The sequence below is a fragment of the Giraffa tippelskirchi genome, chromosome 10 (genome assembly GCF_054371585.1).
Source record: "Giraffa tippelskirchi isolate mGirTip1 chromosome 10, T2T-mGirTip1v1.2.pri, whole genome shotgun sequence".
Classification (NCBI taxonomy): Eukaryota; Metazoa; Chordata; class Mammalia; order Artiodactyla; family Giraffidae; genus Giraffa; species Giraffa tippelskirchi.
In genome coordinates, this window is record NC_137284.1 from 31,935,645 (window position 1) to 31,961,083 (window position 25,439).

A 25,439-nucleotide genomic window follows, 5' to 3' on the forward strand; every position below is an offset into this window, starting at 1 on the left:
CCTCACAGCAATTCTGGAAGAAGACATAACTCTGAATTTTGTGCCAAGGAGAAAATGAAGGTTTGGACTGGCTGAATGACTGTAGAAAGTCCCTTGACCGGGGACTGCTAAAGGGGAGATTGAAGACAAGTTCTCTGTGACTCAGAGATCCAAAATAAGAACCAGATTGATTAACCTAAAGAAATTACAGACCCCAGAATTGAGTTGATACATGTGTGCTTCTACGCATGTCCCTACCTGATTTGCTTTCAGGTCACCTTGATGAAATAGTTTATGATTTCCTGATAGGCCATAAGCTTTCTCTCTTTAGGGTCTTAAATTTCCACTGTTTACTACTCCACTGAATTTCTCTCCGCCTTTTTCTTTTCCATTCTCAAATGTTCATACTGTGCTTCATTCTGTCAAAGCCCAAATGGATTATAGCAGGCAGTATCTCTTGGTAGGTACGAGACGAAGCTATTGGGTTAAATAATCAGTTGGTGGATGAAGTGAGAGAATGTAAAGGGTCTAATAGAGTGAAACTTTCAAAAAGGCCAGTAGTATTTATCATTATTATTATTATTCACTTCAATTCTACTTCCCTTCTTTCTAGGTAGAAGTGAGGACTTCCACCTACAGGATTCTAAAGAAATTTAGCAGGACTTTTCCTCTGATAGTCAGCATTTTTTCACTGGTTTATACTAAATTTCTTATTTTCTATAAAAACTGTATTTTCCTTGAGGATGGGATCTGGTTAATCTATTTTGTCCCTCATTATATCTAGACCATGGCTGTGTGCACAATATAACATCAGGCTATATTGGTGGAAGGGAGAAAGGAAAGGGAAGAAGGGAGGGAGGGAGGGAGAAGACAGATGAAAAGAAGAGAAAAACAACAGAAGGAAGGACAGAAGGATGCAGAACAAAAAGGCTGAATACATTAGGCATGTATGCTTGAATCCAGTGGGCTTTAGCAAATAATAACAAGAACAACAGGACTAAATGTAATTGATACTACTATACCAGCAATTATAACACCCTGCATTTGTGAATACTCATCACACCAGACAACATGGTAAGAGCTCTCCCCATAGTATCTCAAATAGGTATTGTCTTAATTTTGTAGATGAGGAAACTAAGGCATGAGAGCTTCAGCAACATAGCTGAGATCCCACAGTTAGTCATACAGCAGTCTGACTCTGGAGTCCAGCTCAGTATCACTTTTCTTTATGTTCTTTCTTCTTCAGTTGTTTGGCAAGTTCTAAAAAATGATACCTTGTTTTTGAACATTCACAATAATTCTTTATTTACCATTATCACCCCAATTTTACTGAACCATAGAATGTTGAGTGACTCTCCCACAGGCCCAGAGCAGATCAGCTGTGAAAGCAGGACTCATCTTCAGGATTCTTGACCACAGTTCCAGCAAATTCTCTCTGCTTGTCTATACAGGGAAGAATATGCTCAGGGTCTGGAGAAGGGGCAGCCAAGGTGTTGTAAAACTATCAGCCTTGGTCTGAATCATCAATGAAACCCATTTCTTCCTAGTCATAACAACAACCATGGGGTCTTGAAGGTTTATTTCTCTTGGTTACTTTTTCTTATTTTGTAAGGCTTTATTTTTTAAAAAGTAGTTTTAGGTTCACAGCAAAACTGAGCAGAAGATATAGATTTCTTATTTTGTTGTTGTTTAGTTGCTAAGTCGTGTCTGACTCTTTTATGACCCCACAGACTGTAGCTCACCAGGATCCGCTGTCCATGGGATTTCCTAGACTGGAATACTGAAGTGGGTTGCCATTTCCTACTCCAGGGGATCTTCCCAACAGAGGGACTGAACCTTTATCTCCTGCATTGGCAGGCAGATTCTTTACCACTGAGCTACCTGGGAAGCCCCATAGATTTCCTATATACCCCCATTATCAACATTCCCCACCCAAGTGGAACATTTGTTATAATCTGTGAACCTACATTGAAACATCATAATCGCCCCAAATTCATAGTTTATGTTAGGCTTCACTCTCAGCATTGTACACTCCATGAGTTTAGACAAATGTATAATGATATGTATCCACCATTATAGTATCATACAGAGTCATTTAATTGCTCTAAAAATACTCTGTGCTCTGCCTATTCATCCCTCCACCTAGCCACAGCCTTAGTTAGTTTTTATTTGTACATCTCACCTTACTAGAGTTCCTTGTGTTCCTTGTGTGTTAGTCACTCAGTTGTGTCCGATTCTTTGCAACCCCACGGACTCCTCTGTCCATGGAATTTTCCAGGCAAGAATACTAGAGTGGATAGCCATTCCCTTCTCCAGGGGATCTTTCCAACCTAAGAATAGAACCCAGGTCTCCTGCATTGCAAGCAGATTCTTTACTGTCTGAGCCACCAGGGAATGAAAGGTGGCTTGGTTCTTTGGAGGGATGAAAATGTGCCTTTTTCGTTTCTGTACCCCAATTTACAGTACAAGGCTTGGCTCAGAACTCCACAGTTATTTTAGTAAATGAGTCAGTTGAGTTTCTAATGAGTGTGTTTTCATACTGATTAGGACACTCATGCATATTGTCATGGAGAAGACAATATCTGTGTTGGACTTTGAATGGGAAAGATGAGGAGGACTTGAAAAGGGGGAGTCTCATGACTCGGTGCTCTGAGTTTTCTTTTTAATGCCTCCCAAATAATTTCACATGGACCTTTATTTCATTGGCATTATCGTTTCTCTATCTACCTGTCGATCTATAATCACATATAGCTTTGTATGCAAATTCAGGAAAGGTTTGTTGGACAATGAATCTATGTTTCCACCACATTTTCTCCCAGTATACACCTACACCAAAGAAAGCCTCATTCTATTGCACAAGATTAGCACAGGACTGAATGAGAAGCACTTTTCAGTCAGAGACAGAAAAGTAGGAACTGATCACTGAACAGTGGTCGTCATGTCCAGTATTATCAATGGGAGCTGCTACAAGCCAAGTGAAGAAGGAAAAGCATCAAGAGCAAGCTGAAAACAGGCTTTTGCATGACTGGCAAAGGAGAAGAAACAAAGTAATGAGCACAGCCATTTAGGAAGTCATCCTCAAAATGACCCACTGTCCAGACGGACTTACTGCAGTCTCGGTCAGGTCTCTCCGGGGCAGTGCCATTTTGAAAATACTGACTATGCTTTCCTGTGCTGTCACTTCAAGACTTTGCTGCCCAACTGTCAACATTCACTGTTGTGCAGTCGCCAAGTTCTTGCTTTACAAAATGAAAAATGGAATCTATTTTGGACCACTCCTAGGGTTCCAGAAATTGTATTTATACAGCTGGTAAGTATCCAGTTAACATGTGAAAATCAATCAGTCCTCATACCTTGTCAGAGGTGGGCCATGAGTTATGATGAGAATACTGAGGTACATTTTCTCTCTGGTTCCTTAGTAAATCAGTTCCACACTTTGATGGACATAAACTCTTTGTCCCTTGAGTGTGTCTATAAAATACATTTGTCATGACACAGTGGAAGAATGGTTTTGGAGCCAAAATACTTTGTTCAAATTTTAGAATTACTATTTTCTAGGTGTCTGTCCTTAATACAATTACTTGACTTCTTTTAGACTTGGTTTCCTCGTACGAAAAATGGGGATAATTACACAATAAATGAAAGGATTAAATTAAGCAATTTGTGATGAGTGTCTAATAATAATCTTGGCTACTGGCAAAAACCTTATAACTATGAATTGATAATATTTTTACTCTTACTTTCAAGCAGCAGCAAATCAGACTGTTGCAAAATTCTCAATCTCTTGCTTAAAATTGGAATTAAGCATTCTTTTTTCTTTTCCTTTCTTCCTTTCTTTCCCCTATCCTCTTCTTCTTCTCTCTTTCTCTCTCTCTCTCTCTCTCTCTCTGTCTTAGGCCATGTTTAAAAGAAAACAGTGGACTTTGATTGTTATAACATTGTAGCATCCTTAAAAATAATCCTCTAAACTAGATATTATAGAAAATGAATTGAAGCAGAAAAAGACTGGAGGCAATGCGGCTCATTTAGAGACTATGAACATCACCATTACACTGGAACTTCCTAACGTGGATGGTCGTTCTTTTATCTAACTAGTTTTTAGGGCCAGATGCCTTAGAATCTTGTGCTGTGCTTAGTCAGTCACTCAGTTGCGTGTGAACCTTTGTGACCCCATGGGCTGCACCTTCCAGGCTCCTCTGTCCATGGGATTCTCCAGGCAAGAACACTGGAGTGGACTTCCATGCCCTCCTCCAGTCCAGGGGAATCGTTCCAACCCAGGGATCGAACCCAGGTCTTCTGCATTGCAGCCCGATTCTCTACCAAATGAGCCTCCTGGGAAGCCCTAGAATCTTGAGTCATCCTCAACTTTATCCTTTCTTTCACCCAACCCATCTAAGCATTTACTGAGACTGGACCATTTAACTTCCTAAACATCACCCCTAGCCCATTTGATCCTGTATACATCATATAGGGATTTCTGTAAGAGTCTCCAAATTCTCTCCTGCTGCCTGTCCCATTTACCATCCAGTTTTTACTGTAGCCAAAGTGGTCTTTAGGAAAGGAAAACAATCAGAACCCTCCTCCATTTAAAACTTTTTTAAAAAACTTTATTTCCTTGAGAATTAAGGCACAATTCTATAGCCTGGCAAAGGAAACTTGTGTGGTGGTAGGCCTTGCACATCCCCACAGCCCTGTCTCACACTTGCCCATGGACCACTTGCCCCCACACTTGGTTTTCTGAAGTTCCTCCTATTCCCCTTAAATCCCATGACTGTGTCAGCCTTTGCACATGGTGATTCCTTCCACCTAGACGTTGCCTACTCCATTCTCTCTGCTGTCTCCTTCTGTTTTGAGTGAAGACCTGCCTCCTTTTTAATTCTTCTGAATACAACAGCAGGGACTTTCTCTGTGTTCCTTTAGCATTTTGCATGTCCCTCCATTAACTGAACTGCATCTCAGTATCTACACATATAAGTCCAAAGGGCATAAAAAATGACACTTAGATAGTGGTGTGATCTTGCTTTCTTTATACCTTAAATTGAGACCACAATTCTATTTTGTAGAGCCGTAACAAGGATTACAGTAAACATACATTAAGTACTTAGAATAGTGGCTGGCATTAGTCAAATATAATTATGCCTTCTGGTTTCCTATATTAAAGCATAGATGTGACCTGGGATTTGTGTCCAAGTTTCTCATCCCAACTAAACTGTACTTCCTTATCTGCCCTCAGCAAGACTGAATGTTCCGACATGGAAGGCCCTATTCCCATAAGTCACTCTTCCATGAAGAGTTCCTTAATCTCAGCAGGAAATGTTTCTTCCATTTTAGTGCTTCAGAAGCACTTTGCCCCTGTGTTCACTCCCATATTCTAAGCCCCCAGTCAAAGTTATATCATAGAAGCCTTCTTTCCTCAAGAAAGCTTACTTTCCCTAGGGCAGATCCTGGTTGGGTCATCTTTATCCACTTCCTCCCCCAGCACCAGTGCAGAGCCAGGCATCCAGTCAGGGCTCTGGGAGTATGTGTGGACAGATGACACTCACAGGTGTCTTAGTCTATTTGGGCTTCTATAATAAAAAGAAAAAAAAATCATAAACTGTGTGGTTTATAAACATCAGACATTTATTTCTCATAGTTCTGGAGGCTGGAGTTTTGGTGCCTGGCGACAGCCATCTTCCTGGTTCACAGACAGTTATCTTTTTGCTGTGTCCTCACATGGTGGAATGAAGGGGCTAGAGAACTTTCTGAGGTCTCTTCCATAAGGGCACTAATTCCATTTGTGAAAATTCAACTTCATGATCTAAGTCACCTCTCAAAGTCCCCATCTCCAAATACACCCACACACTGGGGACTAGGTTTCAACATATGACTTCTGAGAGAACACATTCAGTCTGCCTGACTGGCTTCCCTCTTTCAGGGTTTCCCATCAATGTTGTTAATAACAAGGGCCTGTGGCAGTGAACACAGGGAGACACAATGCCTCTGTGAAAGGTCTGCATTATCGCTAATGCCTCAGGATTCATTCTCCTGCTTTGTAACTAGAGATAACAAAGGTACCTGAGTCTAAAACCATTTACCACCTTGGTGCGGGGAAGCTGAAGATCTGAGGAACATTTCAAGAAAGACGTGTTTCTGAAAGCAGGAAAGGAAAAAAAAAAAAAAGCCTGAAATCAATAAGGCCTGAATTCCCATTTGCAATAGCAAAACAGAAATCCACTTCTTGTATGTATCCTTGAAGGGATATAGGCAGTAGGGGACAGGAAAAGCTGACCACACTTCCTTTTGGAAGGTAATGGAGCTGTGGGGGTGTGTTGGGGCAAGAGGAGAGGAGACACTTCTCAGGGTAGCAATGACTCAGATTTCTGGAGATCATATACTTTCCTTATCAAGTTTTCTTCCTTGTCAGCAACACCACTGCCACCATCTTGCATTTACACAGCACTTGACACTGAACAGCTTGTGCTTTCTAGTCTCTATGGCATTTGTATAGGAGAATACCCCACCCCAAAGTATATCTGTTTGGCATAACAATTATTTTCAGCTGATTATTTTGAGAAACTGCAGAAACACTAGATGCTCTGAGAGAGAGTAGCAATTACCCTTTTGTAGGGGAAATTAACACTAGAAAGGGGGCCTATAAACAGGAAGGGAGCGGAAATAACATTAGCAGAGATCCCTCACTTTTTCCACCTGAGAGACTTGCCCCAGGGCAGGCAGGGCAAATATTTGCCTATCAAACATTTCCTCTTCTCACCTTCCAGTGAATTGCTGGCTCCCCTTTGAAGCCCCAGGGCCCAATTCTCTTCTGTAATTCAGGATTATAGATAAGCCTCAATAGTCTGGCTTCCTTTGAGTCTCACATCTTTGAGGGATCCCTGTATGTATGTAGATACTTTTTTTTTTTTTCTCCTGTTAATCTGTCTTTGTATTATGGGGGGTGGGGGTGGGGTCTCAGCCAAGAACCTAGAGAGGAAACTTATTTCTCTCCCCTACAATCTCTAGTTTAAAATTCTGTGAAATAAACACAATGATCTCTATTCTATAGATTAGAGAATGGGGCTCAGGGATGCCCCAAATCTGGGGATGGATAGAGCCAGGTCCCTTTTCTTAAGCCAGACCTTGAAGGATGGGTTAGATTCTGGCAGCCAGAGATGCCTCCATGCAACTACTTTTCATGTCATCCCTGTTTATTTTTTGGGGGGTGGGGGAGTTCTACTTTTAGCCTTCTCTCCTCTTAGGAAGCTGTTTAGTCCCGTCTCATCACAGAATTCTTTAGAGCAATGGCCTGGGAGTGAATGAGCCCTTGCAGGCAGGGTTTGGACTCTTTACACTTAGCAAATTGTTATTCAACTTTATTCACTGTGGCATCTTTATGTCTCCTGATCTGCCCCCAAATGCTCAGCAAATGAGTAACCACTGTGTTAATGCTTTAATGATGTTTAAAGCCCTCTTTTAATTTGCCAAGTGGAAACTTTTTGAACCAACGAACTAAACGTTATTACGATCTTAATTTTTTCCCCTCAGAAAAGAGAACAGCGAGGGATGGAAAGGTAAATGGGGAAATTGCTAAATCGCTAAATCGTCTGGGTTTTATTAAGCAGTCAGTATACTAATCCCAAGGATTACTCATATATCTAGTAACATCCTCTGTGCGTGAGATAGTGTATGAAGATTTGGATAAAAGCAGGGGGAAGCAAATGCATGTGTATCAACAAGGTAGGCCCTGACTTCTTATAAATTCAGCAACACCAAATAATCCTTTATGTGAGAAGACAGGAACATGAAAATGAAAAAAAAAAAAATGCTCTAATTTAAACATCCAAAATTAAGCACATTCTAAAAGGCATCTCTTCTCATTCCTCTAGTTTTAAAACCTGACTATGACCATATTTAGTAATTGGTCTAAAAATGATGTAAGGCAGTTGGAAGCAAATTGTGATATTTACCATCTTGATCAAGTAAAGGAACATGAGATTTGTTCACTCCCCCTTGTTTTCTTCCTTCCCTTTTCCTTTCTTCCACCCTTCCTTGACTCTTCTCTTTATACAACACATCTTTAATTGAGCCCTCTTTCAGTTTACCAGGCCGCCATAACAAAATAGCACAAGTTGGGTGACTTAAACAGTAGAAGTGTCTGTTTTCTCACAGTTTGGAGACAAGAAGTTCAAGATCAAGGTGTCAGCAGGTCTGATTACCTCCAAGACCTCTCTCTTTGGCTTGCATGTGGTCCCTTTTACACTACATCTTCATACGGCCTCTCTTCTGTGAGCATGCATCCCCGGTGTCTTTCTGCATGTCCTAACCTCTTCTTCTTAAAAGGATACAGTTAGATTGGATTAGGGCCCCACCTTATCCAGTTAAGAACATCTCTAACCTACTGGGGTTAAGGGTTTCAACAAAGAAATGGGGGAGGGGAGCACAGTTCAGTCCATGACAAGCACCTAAAAAGAGTGTTTATGATTTGCAAGCTCAAATAATGTCCTTTCTTATTTCTTTTCTTACTCTCTTTCTTGTCTTTCCTGCTGGCTCAGATGGTAAAGTGTCTGCCTGTAATATGGGAGACCTGGGTTCGATCCCTGGGTCAGGAAGATCCCCTGGAGAAGGAAATAGCAACCCACTCCAGTATTCTTGCCTGGAAAAACCTATGGACAGAGGAGCCTGGTAGGCTGCAGTCCATGGGATCTCAAAAAGTGACTTTACTTTTACTTTATTGTCTTTCTAGTTTCCTAAGAATTCCTCTCAGGAGCTTTTGAGAGGGTTTAAGATCTTTCCAGAAAGATTTTCCATCTTTCCTCTTTGCCTTATGTACATATGATAACTCTTATCACAGTTGCTTTTATTACCTAGTACCTGGGTATTTAGTCAAAAAACTTTCTAATAACCACAATGATAGTATGGCCTATCACCATCACCACAGCCATTTGATGTGACAATTACTGTAAGTACTCCTACTACTTCTCTTTCCTCTTTTCCTCCTCCTCTCCTTCCTCTGATGATAAGAACATCTCTCAGGAATGCTGTCAGAATGCAACAGAGCAACATGTGCAAAATTTTTAAAATTGCCTGGATACTAAGACAGGAAGGAACAGGGCAGGGCACAACCATTCAACAAATGAAAAAACCATAAAAAGAACAGAACTCCACAAAAACTGGTTAGCACCTACTAGCCCCAGGATGGTGGAAGATTTGACTTCTAGTAGACCTTGAGCCTCATTATGTCATCACTGTGATACATTAACCTCTAAATGGCACACCCACAGGTGCCATGACAGTTCTGAGGCCAACCATAAAAAGCCCAAAACTGGGGGGTGCCCCAATTCCTGGAAATCCCTGCCCCTTCTCCAGCACAGAATCTTCCTTCCGTTAGCATATGAAATTACCCAACTCATTAAAAACTAACCATCCCATATTTCAGAGCTGCCTCTTGCCTTCTGGGACAGCCCACACTCTGTCTATGGCATGTCAATAGACAGAACATACTTGAATAAACCTGAATAAACCTGCTTTCACTTTACTCTGGCTTACCCTTGAATTCTTTCTTGCATGAAGCCAAGGATCGTCACTGGTGGCCTGCCCCAGGGATTCACTTGAGACCTTGTGAAAGTGTGAAAGTGTTAGCCACTCAGTCGTGCCCACCTCTTTGCAATCCCATGGACTGCACCCCATCAGGCTCCTCTGTCCATGGGATTTTTCAGGTAAGGATACCAGAGCGGTTTGCCATTTCCTTCTCCACGGAATCTTCCCAACCAAGGGATCGAATCCAGGTCTCCTGCACTGGAGGCAGATTCTTTACCAGCTGAGCTACCAGGGAAGCCCCCTGAGACCTTGGGACATGACTATTTTTCCTACAATACAGTAAGTCCCCTACATAGGAACCTTCAGATTGCAAACTTTCAAAGATGTGAATATGCGTCTGCATGTTCATTCACGTTATTTTGTGTGTCTGGCTTACACTGTGACATGTGTGCATCCTCTACAAGTGGCTGTGCTTTTGTGTACTTTACTGTATAGTACTGTTTAGAGTACAGTAGTACAGTTTCTTTATTTCAAGCTCAGGATGTCTGGAATCAAGAGGGTAGATAGAATTGTATCCAGCAAGGAACCAGAACCTGTGCCATCAACGTCAGGCATGAGTGAAATTGCAGGGTGGCCTCCATCCCATTGCTGATGATCCTTCAGCTCTATCACCTCCCACCTCGTCTCTTTCCTCCAGTCAGTAACTCTTGCCTGTTCACTCGACGCCAGCCCCTGTATGCCAGCTGTTGTATTATACTACTATACTTTTCAAGGTACTGTACTATAAGATTAAAAATGTTTTCTTTATTTTTTGTGCTTGTTTTTTTTACATATTATTCATGTGAGAAGTATTACAAACTTACTACAGTACAGTAATATACAGTTTATTGTGTTAGGTGGGTACCTAGGCTACCTTTGTTGGACTTATTAACACACTGTTGGAATGGAACTTGTTCACATGTAAGACACTTAAGATACTCTAGCTAAAAATGTCCGTATCTTCTCTGTCTAATGAGTGAAAGAAGAAGAAAAAAAAAAAAAATCAGGAGACAGTTGATCCTTCTCTCATGTCTCATTCCTCCTTTGCTTTGGTTTTTGGCTTATGAAAGGGTTATTTACCTTGACTTTTATGCCCCATGGAAGGGTCTGGCCAACTCAGAGCTGCTAAGCTATTTTTAAGAACCTGCTCCCTTGCCCTCATCCAGACCTCTCCAGGACAATTACCCGCCACATTCAGAGGCACAGCAGCACATTCCATGGTGGCCAGATCGGCCTGGTGGGCTTGATTGACTTGGCAAGGGCTTGGCCACCCCAGCGCAAACCTCAGAGCTTTGGTCTTTTCGTCCCCCTCATTTTCTGCCTCCTCACTAGTAGAGCCTGGGCCAAGTCAGACCTTTTGTGCTTTAATAAACCTGCTTGAAGGGGAAGGAGATGCTGCTTACAAGGAACCAAACCTGATCATGCTCCTTAAGGAGTTTTTAAATCATGAAGAGGGACAAGGAAGGCTGAATGTAGTTTTGTTCTCCCCTTCCTCCCTCCCTCCTTCCTTCATTTTCTTTGTCTTTCCCACTCTCTTATTTCTCTTTATCTTCCCTTCTCCCTTTCCCCCCTTTTTCTTGACATTCTTTTTCGCCCTATTTCCTCAATCTTTCTCTTTTTCTTTTCCCTTTCATTATAGTAATTGTCTTGAGTATAAGTTGGTGGAAATATCCCAAGATATTCATTATACGTGACTCCAAACTAAAGCAAAGGGGGGTTTCTATACATGTTCCTGTTTATATTTATAAAAATATGGGTAGCTGAATTAGTAGAAAGTAGCCAGGTCCTTCTGATGAACAGAGTTCAGACTTTCTTCCCTGATCATGCATATTTTCTTTCTCTTTTAAACTATATTGTATTTTGTTTGATTGCTTCTTCATCTGTTCACCTGAGTCACATGAGAACATAACTCATATTTTCTCAGTTGACACATTATTATGTATTGAATTAATGGAGTTCCTACTACAGACCACCATTGTCTCGGGGAATGCACCCCAGTTGGCTTTGATGTATTAGTCGGTGATAAACTATGGAATTCTCTTTGCTTTTATTTTACATTGGTTTTGTTTCGCATTAATATACAAAAGAAAGATTTGTCCAAAGCTTTCTGCATTTGTTTCAGTATAAGTATAAAGCTTGTCAAACAAAGATTTTGAACTTTACACCAGCACCCTCCATTGACTATTTTTCAGATGACTGAAATGGCTGCTCCTTAAAAGTTTGAGTCAAGTCATCTGACCCTGAGATTTGTTAGAACTACATAATTAGGAGTGTGCTGGGGGTAAATGTTTAACGGTTCTTCAGGAGGAATAAAAAGTTCTCATTTGTAGCATTTCCTGATTTCCATTGTAAATATTCCCACCAGGGCTGATTTCAAGTCTATTAACATGATGTCACTGAACTTGAAGGTGGGAAGAAGTGCAAAAGCATCCTTCACAAATCAGGGCCAGACAGCTCCAGCTCATGGCTGGGTGTAGATCTCTGACATTTTTCTCAATTTGACAACTGCCTGTGTTGTCTGGTGCTTAGGAAGTCAGCTTTGCTGACATATTTTCTTAGAAAATCATTCATTTCATCCAGATGTTCAAAAATATTAGTCTTGCAAAGCACTTTTATTAGGATTCTTTTTACTTCCTGATATCTCTGATGTCCTCCACTCCCATCCTTTCCATTCAAATGTTAAATATTTGAATTTTCTCTCTTTGCTTTTACCAGGTTCACTGGAGTTTCAATAATTTTGAATTGTTTGTTTTCAAAGAAACTGATTCTTAAATTTGCTTGTTGGTTTTATTAACTTTTCTGTTTTCTAATATATAATTTACCACCTATCTTTATCTCCTAGTGTATCTGAACTTTTTATAAAGTTTTGAGTTTTTATAAAGTACCAAGCATTGAAAGTATACAATAAATAAATAGCATTTATTAATATGATATAAACATATTTACAAGTAAATTATCACTTAATGTATATTGGTTTCAGATATTATGCTATATATATATAAAATTTTCAATTGGATTCCTTAATTATGGAACGTCCTTTATACTCTTTATAAAACAATAAAAACTTGCTTCATGTTTTTATTTCTGCAATCCCATCAGGGGTGTTAGAAAACATCATTTAGCTATTTCTTCTGTTTCATCCATGCCACTGGCCATCCCTTCTAACCCCTCTCTGCCTTGTATTGCTGCTGAGTCTCTTTTGCTTTCCAATTCCCACGTTCCTAATTTATGTCCTCATTTGGTCAGATCTCTTCTCACCACCTTTCTCTCTCTGATGACAGGTTGCCTCCAGTCACTCTGTGGGATGGGAAATGTAATTTCCTATGATCATGGTCTGTGCAGTCTGTGATGGTTTGTATTAAGACCAAACCACTTGGATATTTTCTGGGATACAGAAACAATCTAAAATTTATAATTGTCAAAGAGCTCTACTTTCTGCAGATAGTCTGAAGAATTGGGTCACTTACTTTTAGAACATATGGACAATGAAGGAATTTGCATTAAGTGTTTGGTATTTGCTCAACTTGATTTTTGAGCAATACACGTGAAGGTGACTTTAGGTCAGTGGAGAGGAGGTGGATTGGTGACAGCTGGTTAACATGCTCTACTGTACAGAGAGGTATGAGTATAGAGTCCAAGTGAAGAGTGATTAAGGCAGAAGAAAATGGACAGTCAAAAGCATTATGATTAGTCCTTACTATATGTCAGGCCCTACTTACATTAGCTCAGTGAATGCTTTGAACGTCCATATAAAAGATATTACTTCAAAATGGAGGCTTAAAAAAGTGAAGTCTTATCCAAAGCCATACAACTAGAAAGTGAGGAAGGCATGATTCAAAGTCTGACTTATGCCTGGATTTGTACTCTCCCAAGGCTCGACTGCCTCTTTTTGCTCAATATTGTTGTTGTTCAGTTGCTAAGTCATGCCCAACTCTCTGCAACCCCATGGACTGTAGTAGTCCCTGTCCTTCACTATCTCCTGGAGTTTGCTCAAACTCATGTGCATTGAGTCAGTGATGCCATCCAATCATCTCATCCTCTGTCATCCCCTTCTCCTCCTGCCTTCAATTTTTCCCAGCATCAGGGTCTTTTCCAATGAGTCGGCTCTTTGCATTAGGTGGCCAAAGTATTAGAGCTTCAGCTTTAGTATCAGTCCTTCCAATATCCAACCCAAATGAATATTCAGGGTTGATTTCCTTTAGGATTGACTGGTTTGCTCAGTATAGTTCTTGGTAATTTGTATTTTAATTCTCATTGCCATGGAATGTCCATATTGAAGGTTCTAAGAGCATCTTGATTTGTTTAATCCTCAGAATGTTTGGGAAAATCTTTGAACCTGTGTAAGTGGCATTCCATGACTCTTGACCAATGCACATCAGTGGTATTAGCTGTTTTGCCTTCTTTGTTTGAATATTATTATTAGCATTATCAATAGACATCATTTAGAAACTGCCTCACCCAAACTTAGCTTTTCAAGTGTTTGTAATTTTACTCACGGTGGCTGCCTAGGTTGAAAATATGGTTGAGGCAATCCACACCCACTGAAAAGTATCTGCTATTATTCTACCAATGCTCATTATTATGGTTCCTGACCTCTTTCAAGGCCTTGGATTGTACACTGATTCTAACTTTGCGTAATCATAGATGTTCTGTCTTAAAGATCATTTTTTAAGTCTTTATTGAATTTGTTACACTAATGCTTTTGTTTTATGTTTTGGTTTTTCAGCTGCAAATAATGTGGGTTCTTACCTCCCTGACCAGGGTTCAAACCCACATCCTCTGCATTGGAAGGGGAAATCCTAACCATGGGATGGCCAGGAATGTCCCTCAGATGCTTTGTCTGAGGTGATACTCATCCCCAGTTGTAGGCTCAGCTGACCCCTACAGCTCCCCGAAGTCTCTGGGAAGAACGCTGGTGCCCCTCCTTCAGTTCAATAACTTTTTCCCAATGAGCTAACTCTCTCTCTCTCTCTCTCTCTCTCTCTATATATATATATATATATATATATATATAGTGGCTCAGTTGGTAAAGAATCTGCTGCTATGTGGGAGACCTGGGTTCAATCCCTGGGTTGGGAAGATCCCCTGGAGAAGGGAAAGGCTACCCACTCCAGTATTCTGGCCTAGAGAATTCCAGAATTCCATGGACTGTATAGTCCATGGCGTCACAAAAAGTCGGACAAGACTGAGTGACTTTCACTTATTTTGTGTATATATATATATATATGCCAACAATCAAACAAATATACAACAACAAAAAAAAAGGCAGAGGGAGGGAGGATGGAGAAAGGAAGGAAGAAAGGAAAGAAGAGAGAGAGGGAAGGAAGGGAAAAGGAGAAAGGAAGATAGAAGAAAGAAAGTAGGAATGGGGAAGGAAGGGAATACCTTACAGCTGTGTTGGAAGTCACTGGCCAAGGTCTCCTAGGGCCTGTCCCTCTCTATCTTGGGACCTGCTGCTTTCATAATTTTACTATCAGTTCTTATAGAGTTAGAATAAATTCTGTCATATTTTTCCTGGATTTCAAATCAAAGTAGAATCTAGAGTCCATGCTTTTAGGGAGTTTACTACGATGAAAGCTGCAGAAGTGACTTATTTGGACTCTGTTCAGTTTCTAAGCCTCAACTCTTAAAAAAATATCCTATTGGGTCAGGTTCTGATCTCACTCCACCCAGAAAACATATTTGTGCTCTGTGATTGAGCCCTCAGCATAGCTAGTTAGAACCAATGGTCATTTACAGAGGGGAAGATGGACTCATTTGTGTTTTGTAGTGTGGATAGAACCTAAACTTGTAAAACTGAGCTATGACAGTTTCCTGTCATGTAGGGTGCAGAGAAAGATGAGCTGCAGAGACAGAAGAATGGATGAGACATGCAGACAAACCCAGAAGTGTATGTCCTAAGAGTTCATCATAAATATACTTGGACCTTTCCTGAACTTCTGTTGAATTCCAGCCCTTGGGATCCATGAAGCACCATACCCTACTTTTCTTAGACTACATGAAGTAGGTTCTTTTTCTTACAATTCTTGTCTAAGCAACTGCACTCCATTATATGAGAGGTGGCTAGGCAGGTAGTGATAGGACCAGCTTTCTGTAGAACCAGAATTTCTGGAATTGAATCTTAGGTCCAAAACTCAGTAGCTGTGATAGCTTGAATAGCAGCTCCCCAATATATCTGGAATTGAATTGCTTGAACTTATGAGTATTAAGTGGCAAAAGGAATTTTACAGATGTGATTAAATATTTTGAGATTGGGAGATTATTCCAGATTATCTGGGTAGGCACTAAATGTAACCATAGGTGTTCTAATAGGAAGAGAATGGAAGGAGATTTGACATAGAGGAGATCATAGGAGAGGTGATGTTGGAAGTAGAGCTTGGAGTGATGCAGAAAAGAGGCCAAGAGCCAAGGCATGCCGGAAGCCTCTGGAAGCTAGAAAAGACAACAACACAGATTCTCCTCTTGAGTCTCCTGAAGGAACTCACCCTGTAGACACTCCAACTCAAGCTTACAGAAATGAATTGCAACATTTTTTCTGCCCTTCAGAATTGTGAGATAATAAATTTGTGTTGACTTAAGTCACCAATTTTGTGGTAATCTCTTAAATCAATAAGAAACTAATACAGCTGCTTTGTGCCATTGGGAAATTTACCTAATCACTTTGTGCTTCAATTTTACCATCTGTTATGTAGGGAAATAAAAATTTCATTGGGTTGTTGTGAAAATCAATGAGTTGGTATGTTGTCTGCCATGTAGCAGGCACTCAGTAAACATCTGATAATTCAATGCTTGCATTTCCTACACTTGCAGTCATATAGTTAGTAGCAGAGTCAGGACTTAACACACATTGTTCTGACTCCAGATCCACTATCAAGGAAGCTGGTGAAAAACTATCAGTTAACAGATTGAATATGGTGTGATCCAACACTTCTTAGCTTCTCTTTAAAAGTGATCACTACATAAGGAAAATGTTACTTTCTGCCACTTTGTGGTTTTAGAAAAGCTAACTTTACCTTGAGTCAAAGTTCACTCCTTCTCTGCTGAAAGAAATGTAAATACCTGCCTTAGAATCCCCTCATTTCCTACTTAAATTGTATATTAATTATTATTTCAAGCTCTCACATTCTACTTTTTGAATCACCTAGTAGGTAATCTTTCTAAAGGCTTTTCTATTTCTCTATTTAACTTTGCCTCATATTTGGGATACACAACTTAACTCACAACTTTTACTAAATATCTACTATGTATAGGTGTCATCCCATATGCTTAGAGAAGGAAACCCAGTTTTTCATGTCTGTCCATCCATTCATCCATCTATCCATCCATCTATTCATTCATCATTCATCTATCTGTCCATCTATCCATCCATCCATCCATCTTTATACCCATTCGATTATTGATTCAACAGGCAAACATCCTTGGAGCACTACTCTGAGCTGTTTATATATGTGTTAGACCCTGGCTCAGATGATAATTTGCAGTCTCTGCCCAGAGAGGGTCTGCAGTTGAGTTTTGGGGCCAGATACATGATTAAAATCTTCAAAGAAATATGGAAAATACAGTGATCAAGGTTGGCTCAGAGAATGAAAGAAAGGGGAGTGGAGGGATGGCTACATCAGACAGGAAGCAGGGATTGTTAGGAAGACTTCACAGAGGAAATGGGGGCTAAGGATGAGGGGCTTAATGAGAAGGGGGTCAGAAATAGAAGAACTTTACATAAAAGTGTTGCGAAAATTTAAAAGGAAAAGATGATGTGACTAGATTAGACATGGTATTTCTTAACTTATAGTCAAAGAATATTCCTTTGCTCTTCCCAGATAAGGGTATAGATTGGCATTTGGTTGTCTGATGGAAATAATTTAGAATAACATGCCAGGACACTATATATCAAGGCAGGCAGCTTTCTGAGATCCGGTGCATGTATTCTTATTCTTTTTTCTTTATTTCTCTTTTTTCCCTGAAACATTACTGACAGTCACTGCTATAGTCCAGCACTCTTGAAGTTGACATATGCTGAGTGACAGATCCAAGATAAGAGTAAAACACATTTGAATGTGCCGATAAAGAAAAAAAATGGGAAAGGGATGAAATTACAGAGATAGAAAGGTGTATCTTTAAAGCTCTTAGGGGGAAAAATTACTAATCAGGACTAGAACTGCACAGAGGCTTGATAAGTTCAAATGCAGAAACCCTTCTGGGATGGAAAGTCTTTCTAGCATGTAGCAGTTTTATAAGTCTAATGAGATCTGTTTGAAAGTGCTGGCTCCGTTTTGTGTGAAGGAGAATTGTCAAGAGATTTTCAAATGTCTGAAAGACCAGTAATAAGCCCAACAGAGCCAAGGTAGGGTGTCCAATTGGCCAAGTGGCATGAAAGCCATCTTTGGAAATTCATCATCTGCGATAGTCCATTCTGTTCTCATTAATTTCTGATAAATGGAAACCATCAGCAAGGAAATAACACTGACACTGATCAAGTCAATCACAGCTTGGATTTACCTATAACTCGTAGTTCCAGTATATCCTATCATTTTATGCTCATTGAAACACGTTTGTACACACATGTGAGCACACACATCCCCCCACTCATAGGTATTTAAAAACCGTAAGTAATTTCAACTCTTATCCTGTCATCAATTTTGAAAATAATAATTTCTTCTAATAAAAATAGTTTATTCAATTGTTTATTTTATTTAGAAGTTGAAGTTACTAGCATGTGTATTATTTACCTGATGGACATATTTTCTCTTCTCCAGGCTCATTAGACCCTTACTATAGAGGGATGCGGAGAAGGCAATGGCACCCCACTCCAGTACTCTTGCCTGGAAAATCCCATGGACGGAGGAGCCTAGTAGGCTACAGTCCATGGGGTCGCTAAGAGTCGGACACGACTGAGCGACTTCACTTTCACTTTACCCTTTCATGCACTGGAGAAGGAAATGGCAACCCACTCCAGTATTCTTGCCTGGAGAATCCCAGGGACCGGGGAGCCTGGTGGGCTGCCGTCTATGGGGTCGCACAGAGTCGGACACGACTGAAGCGACTTAGCAGCATAGAGGGATGACAAACTGCTAAGAATTTGTCCCTGTATTCTTAGACATGATCGATTGATTTTGGAGCAATTACCCACCCTAACTGGGCCAGTAGGAGGATCTCCACTTGGAACTGGAAAAAGGATAAAGTGAGGTTGCTCAGTCATGTCCAACTCTTTGCAGCTCCATGGACTGTAGCCTACAGTCCATGGAGCCTGTAGCCTATAGGCTCTTCCGTCCATGGAATTTTCCAGGCAAGAGTACTAGAGCGGGTTGCTATTTCCTTCTCCAGGGGATCTTTCCAACCCAGAGATTGAACCCAGGTGTCCTGCAGTGCAGGCAGATGCTTTACTATCTGAGTCACCAGGAAAAACCCAAAAGAGAAGCCCATTCAAAGCATTCAAGTTATTCAGAGTGCCTCACCCTTAAATCCTGGAATCTCAGCCCTTTGATGACTGCTGATGTGGGTCTGTTTGAAAAATGTTCCCTCCAACACTCCGTGGAATAGTTTAAACTACAATTTGCTAAATATGGAAATTGTAGCAAATTTGCTATAATGGTTGCCCTTACACTTTGAATGATAGCAACATGGATACCCAATGAACATTTGTGGCTGCTCAGTCATGTCTGACTCTTTGCAACCCCATGGACTATAGCCCGCCAGGCTACACTGTCCCTGGGATTCTCCAGGCAAGAATACTGGCTGCTACTGCTGCTAAGTCGCTTCAGTCGTGTCCGACTCTGTGCGACCCCATAGACGGCAGCCCACCAGGCTCCGCCGTCCCTGGGATTCTCCAGGCAAGAACACTGGAGTGGGTTGCCATTTCCTTCTCCAATGCATGAAAATGAAAAGTGAAAGTGAAGTTGCTCAGTCGTGCCTGACTCTTAGCGACCCCATGGACTGCAGCCTATACCAGACTCCTCTGTCCATGGGATTTTCCAGGCAAGAGTACTGGAGTGGGTTGTCATTGCCTTCTCCAATACTGGAGTGGGTTGCAATTTTCTACTCCAGGGTATCTTTCCGACCCAGTGATCGAATCTGAGTCTCTTGCATCACCTGCATTAGCAGGTGGGTTCTTTACCACCAGTGCTATCTGGGAAGTATTATTTTGGGGGGCTCCAAAATCAATGTAGATGGTGACTGCAACCATGAAATTAAAAGATGCTTACTCCTTGGAAGGAAAGTTATGATCAACCTAGATAGCATATTAAAAAGCAGAGACATTACTTTGCCAACAAAGGTCCGTCTAGTCAAGGCTATGGTTTTACCAGTGGTCATGTATGGATGTGAGAGTTGGACTATAAAGAAAGCTGAGTGCCGAAGAATTGACGCTTTTGAACTGTGGTGTTGGAGAAGACTCTTGAGAGTCCCTTGGACTGCAAGGAGATCCAACTAGTCCATCCTAAAGGGGATCGGTCCTGGGTGTTCACTGCAAGGACTGATGTTGAAGCTGAAACTCCAATACTTTGGCCACCTGATATGAAGAGCTGACTCATTTGAAAAGACCCTGATGCTGGGAAAGATTGAGGGCAGGAGGAGAAGGGAACGAGAGAGGATGAGATGGTTAGGTGGCATCACCGACTCAATGGACATGAGTTTGGGTAGGCTCCAGGAGTCGGTGATGGACAGGGAGGCCTGGTGTGCTGTGGTCCATGGGGTCGCAAATCGTCGGACACGACTGAGTGAACTGAACCTGGGAAGTCACTCAGTGAACATACATGCACCCAAACTCCTCCTGAAAGATACTTCAAAACATTTTTGATAAAAGGGTAAGATTATTTTCTTTGCCCTACAACTGCCTTTCCATGTCCTTTACCAGCTTCAGAAATTACTTGCCAAATGACCCATTCCTGAGAGACAAATCCTGCAGGCTTCTAGAAGACCAAAGGAATATATTTGGTCTTTATCCTCAGATCTTTCCATAAAGCAACTGAAATTTTCTAAGTGATAGGAGTATCTTTTATTATTCATAAGGAACTCATTTGGTATGCTTGAGTTTCAGCTAATGCAACGACATACAGGGAGACCTCTAGCTAGTCTCATGATGGGGCTGGTCACCAGAAAGATAAAACATTAGGCAGTAGAAGCTCTTCAAACTTTTAAAGACATTGTTGATACTTTCAAAATCTCCAGGTCATTTATTTTGTAGACTATCCCTCAGTATGGCTTGATTATTTTCTCATGATTGGATTTAGGTTAAACTTTTATTTTTCCTAAACATTGTACACATAGGTGATGATGTGTCCTCAGTGTACCACACTGAGAAGCTGTTGATACTGACTTGTTTAATTCTTTCACCTGTAAGGGAGAGTTTGGAATTCTGCAGGGGCAAATACAACCTCAATTCCCTGTGCTATGTCTATTTGCAGCACACATTTTGACATCCTGCAGTAGCAATCAAAAGGTAACTATTTTCATGATGCTGTTCTGATTTCATTCAACTGAAATTCATAATGTATATCCAATCACTCAATCCTGAATGGATGGCTCCTCCAAGAAAGAGTGAAAACTAATCTTTTTTCTAAAGACTTTTACATGCAAGACTGGAGATTATATCTGTATGGGAGTTTTGACATACTACTCAATTACAGTATCTCCAAAGTGGGTTTTTTTCTTGAGCAGGGGGAGGCATCTTTGGAAATTAAAAATACTAAGTTTAGGATGAATCAGGAAATTTCACTTTCTGCAGGGCTGCAAACTTGTGAAGTATGTTGCTTTAATTGAATGATTATAAACCAATGTCTTGACTTTTTCAGGTTCAGTTGACTTATTTTAAAATGAAAGAGATAGACAATTTCTAAATTCTCTTCCTTTTTCTGTCTAGTTTCTGACTAAATTTGTTAATGTCTTAAGATAAAGTTTAGATAAATTGATTGAAAACAAATTTATAATGGGTTAATAAGGAAACTAGGATGCTTGAAAATTCCTAACGACTTAATTAGACATCACAGAAGAATCACCACAGCAGGCTCAGCGTTACCACTTACCCTGACCTGCTTCTGTTCACTTCACAATCTAGTGTGGATCTCTATGACTTTCCAATACTTGATCACTTCCACACATAGGGTTATACTTTATCCTCCTTTTTATTACTTCACCAACTTGTTCTTCGGCTTTTGATCCCTACCATGTTTTAAATTTGCTCTTTGACTTTGCTGCTGCTGGGTGATGTAGTTAAACATTTCACCTGATCAGCCTCGCTCAGGGTCATACAGAAAATAAGAAATGAGGACAAGAAGAGTTTTCATTGACTTCAGAGTGGGCCCTAGATGGCAAGATCAGTTCTGATCTGATATACCAACCTTATATTCTTAAATGTTAAACACAGAGATGGAGACACACTGACGTTTTCAGTGCTAGCATCTCATTCCATGAGATTGTTTCCCACTTCCTGGTATATTCATGAGGAAACCAAAAGTAGAAGCAATACAAAAAGTTGCTACAGAAAAAAAGGAGATAGAACTGGTAAATTTAAATTATTCTGGATTTAAGAACAGGACATATAGACTCCTTTTCTAAGTGTCACTTTTCTAAGTGACAAAATTTATTCATTCACTTACTCATTCATGATATTGTGATAAGAAAGAGAACAGATTCAGGAGCTTGACTGCTTAAGTTTGAATCCAATCTCTGCCACAGACCAGTAGGGTAAGTCATTTAACCTGTGTGCCTCAGCTTCCTTGTCTGCAAAAGTGGGAATGATAATGGTAGCTTCCTCAAATGATTAATCTATTAATGTATATGAAACCTCTTAGAACACAATTTGGCAGGTAGTGTTTTATATATATATATATATATATATATATGTTATACATATATGTTATTTATTATTAATCTATAGTTATTGATTACCTACTACATATCTAACAAAACATGAGGAATCCCACACGCATTATGTAATTTTTGTTCAGTTGCTAAGTCGTGTCTGACTCTTTGCGATCCCATGGACTATAGCATGTGAGGCTCCATTGTCCTTCACTATCTTCATATCTAGTAGTTAGTGGAGGCTATGAAGGATTTGATACCTTTCCATGGGATTTCTTCCTAATATAATCATTATCATCATCATGGCTGAATTTTTTAGTGTTTTTTTGTGTCTGGCACTCGGGTATCTTTCACAATTTTTCTTAGTTTTTCTTTAGTTTTCATTTTATAGAAAGGTTAACTATTTGCCAAAGGTCATATAATTTGAAAATGGTAAAGCCAAGATTGGATGCAGGCAGTCTGACTTCAATATTCTATGCTCTTAAGAACACTGTGTCTTTAGACTATATGACGATATGCAGCATCCAGAGTCTCCATTCAACATACACATATGGCACATTATCAGGGGGCAGAGACAAGTCAGACTCTTGCCATCAGATAGCGCTTGCCATCAAGAAGATCAGATGATCATGGTGAGAATATGAAGATGAAAATGACAAGGTGCACAGTGTGCTGTGATGGTGATATTCACAAGTCAAGCAGAATGACCAGTATCTCAGTCTGAGGGAAGGTCAAGGAGGTGTGTGAAAGGATGACAGTCCTCAGCAGTGGCTAGCGTGAAGAGGTAGCAGATAACTAATTGTGAAGGGGCATTCGAGGCAGAAAGACAATATGTAATAAGGCTTGATACTCGTGGGGCACTATGAGACTTTGTGGCTGGAGAAGACTAAATGAGGGTGTATGACTCTCTGGTGGCTCGGACGCTAAAGAATCTGTCCGCAATGGGGGACACCTGGGTTTGATCCCTGAGTTGGGAAGATCCCCTGAAGGAGGACATGGCAACCCATTCCAATATTCCTTCCTGGAGAATCCCCACGGACAGAGGAACCTGGTGGACTACAATCCATGGGGTCGCAAAGAGGCAGACACGACTGAGCTACTAACACTTTCCTTTTCTTTCACAATACAGGAATTACAGAGGAAAATGAGGGCATGACTGGGGAACCTTTATTCACTCATGTGAAGAGTTTGACATTTAACAAGAAAGCTTCAGGAGTCTTTGAAAATATTTAACCAGCAAGAAAACAGGATCAACTTTGCTTTGCAAAGATCATTGCACAAAAAGTATTAAGGAGTGTTTTTATCATGTCTTCAAATTAATGGCATGTTTTATTACAATCTATCTGTATTAAGCTCCTCTTGCTTTTGTGGATTTACATTAGTGAGTTTCAATAGGTAGTATTATTAACACTGCTTATTACTAATACCTACTTCTTTCCTAATTCTTCAGTTTATAGCATGCTTTTAACTCCATTAGCTCCCATAACTTTTAACTACTTTATTTTTTTTATTATTATTTCCATTACAGAGGATGAAACTGAGGCTGAGCAATGTTAACCTTCACAGGTTTGCCTCAGACTCAAAATTCTGGGAATAAACATGAACACGGAAGCCTTAAGTGTTACTATGTGAGCATCCTCCTCTGCCCTGTGACATCCTACAAAGGACTCCTCTCCCAAATCCCAGTGTGTAACTTGGACATGCCTCTAAGTCACCAGGGTCAGTTCTGACCCAGCCTACCTGTTTCAGCCCATTTGGACTTAGAAAATTCTATAGACACAAGCTTAAACACCAAATATTTATTTCTCACAGCCCTTGAGGCTGGAAAACCCAAGATCAAGGTGCTGGCAGCGTCAATGTCTAGTGATCCCTTGCTTCCTGGTTTAAAGAAACTGTCTTCTCGCTGGTCTTCATATGGCAGAAGGTGAGCAAGCACTGTGGGGTCGCTTTAATAAAGGCTCCATCCTTATGGCCAAGTGAAATTTGCTCAGCTGTGTCCAACTCTGTATAGTCCATGGAATTCTCCAGGCTAGAATACTGGAGTGGGTAGCCTTTCCCTTCTCCAGGGGATCCTCCCAACCCAGGGATCGAACCTAGGTCTCCCGCATTGCAGGCAGATTCTTTACCAGCTGAGCTAAAACCACCTCCCAAAGGCTTTACCTCCAAATACCATCATGTAGGGCATTAATACACAAACTGTGGAGGACACAAATATTCAGTCTATAACACTACACAATGCCATTTTCCTTTCTTCCTGGATAATGAACATTGATTGTGTTCTGGCAGTATTTTTCACCAGTGAAATACAGGGGAAATTCTTCTGGTACGCCATTAAGAAAAATTTTTCTCTGATGAAAGGATAGCGTAACATGATGGTCCCTTTGCTTCTTGCTTTTGTGTGCTCTTGTGTGGAAATGTTGTATTTGGAGATGGGTAGGTACCTCATCAACTCTGAAATCTTTTGAGGACAAAAGGCAACATGCTGAGGATGGAGGAATGGAAGGGCGCAGTGTTCGGGTCTCCATGGTGGATGCTGGAAAATGTTGCTCAGATCTCAAGGCAAGATTGAAAGACAGTTACCTCTTCTACTGGGAATGCGGCTGACAGGTGGCCCTCAATGGTCAGTTCCTTTGACATGTGTCAAGTGTACAGTTACCTTGCCTAAAGCCACGTCCCTTTCCTAGGGTGGTATTTCTTGACCGATGGGCTCAGAGGCTGTACAATCCCAGCCTTATCATTGCAATAGAAGATACCTGTAAAAGGTCACTCAACCTACAGACCCCCTCATGGGGTCAGCTGAGGGTGCTCTTGGGGCTCAATGACAGCTTGGCTTCACCCTCTGTTCAGTGGTGCCTCTTTACTTTCCTCTCTACAACATCAATCTCAAAAATAATTTCTTTAATAATCTCTGGTAAATTAAAAACAATCTGAGTCTGCTTTCTGGGGAAACCAACCTCAAATAGTCCCTATGGCTATTTTGGGTGACTGAACAAATCATGAACCATCTATATTTTAGTAAGCTAAAATTTATCCCATGGCTTCAACTATGATTATTTGGCATTCATCACACTGTTTTGTCCCTCCAGTCAAAGCTAGAAAAAACTACTGGT

General features: G+C 40.6%; 1 long non-coding RNA gene across 3 annotated transcripts in view; it reads right to left on the bottom strand.

The window, feature by feature from the left end:
• Positions 1-25,439, bottom strand: part of LOC145524755 (uncharacterized) — a 402,061-nt gene that overhangs the window by 82,268 nt on the left and 294,354 nt on the right. Inside the window, exon 7 of one of the 3 annotated variants that reach the window (XR_014067808.1) lies at positions 5,581-6,111. The exons of 1 other annotated variant lie outside the window; for it this stretch is intronic. This is a non-coding gene — a long non-coding RNA (uncharacterized LOC145524755). Of the gene's footprint in view, positions 1-5,580; positions 6,112-25,439 lie in introns of those variants that run through there. One more of the 3 variants, XR_014067811.1, reaches the window with a different exon arrangement.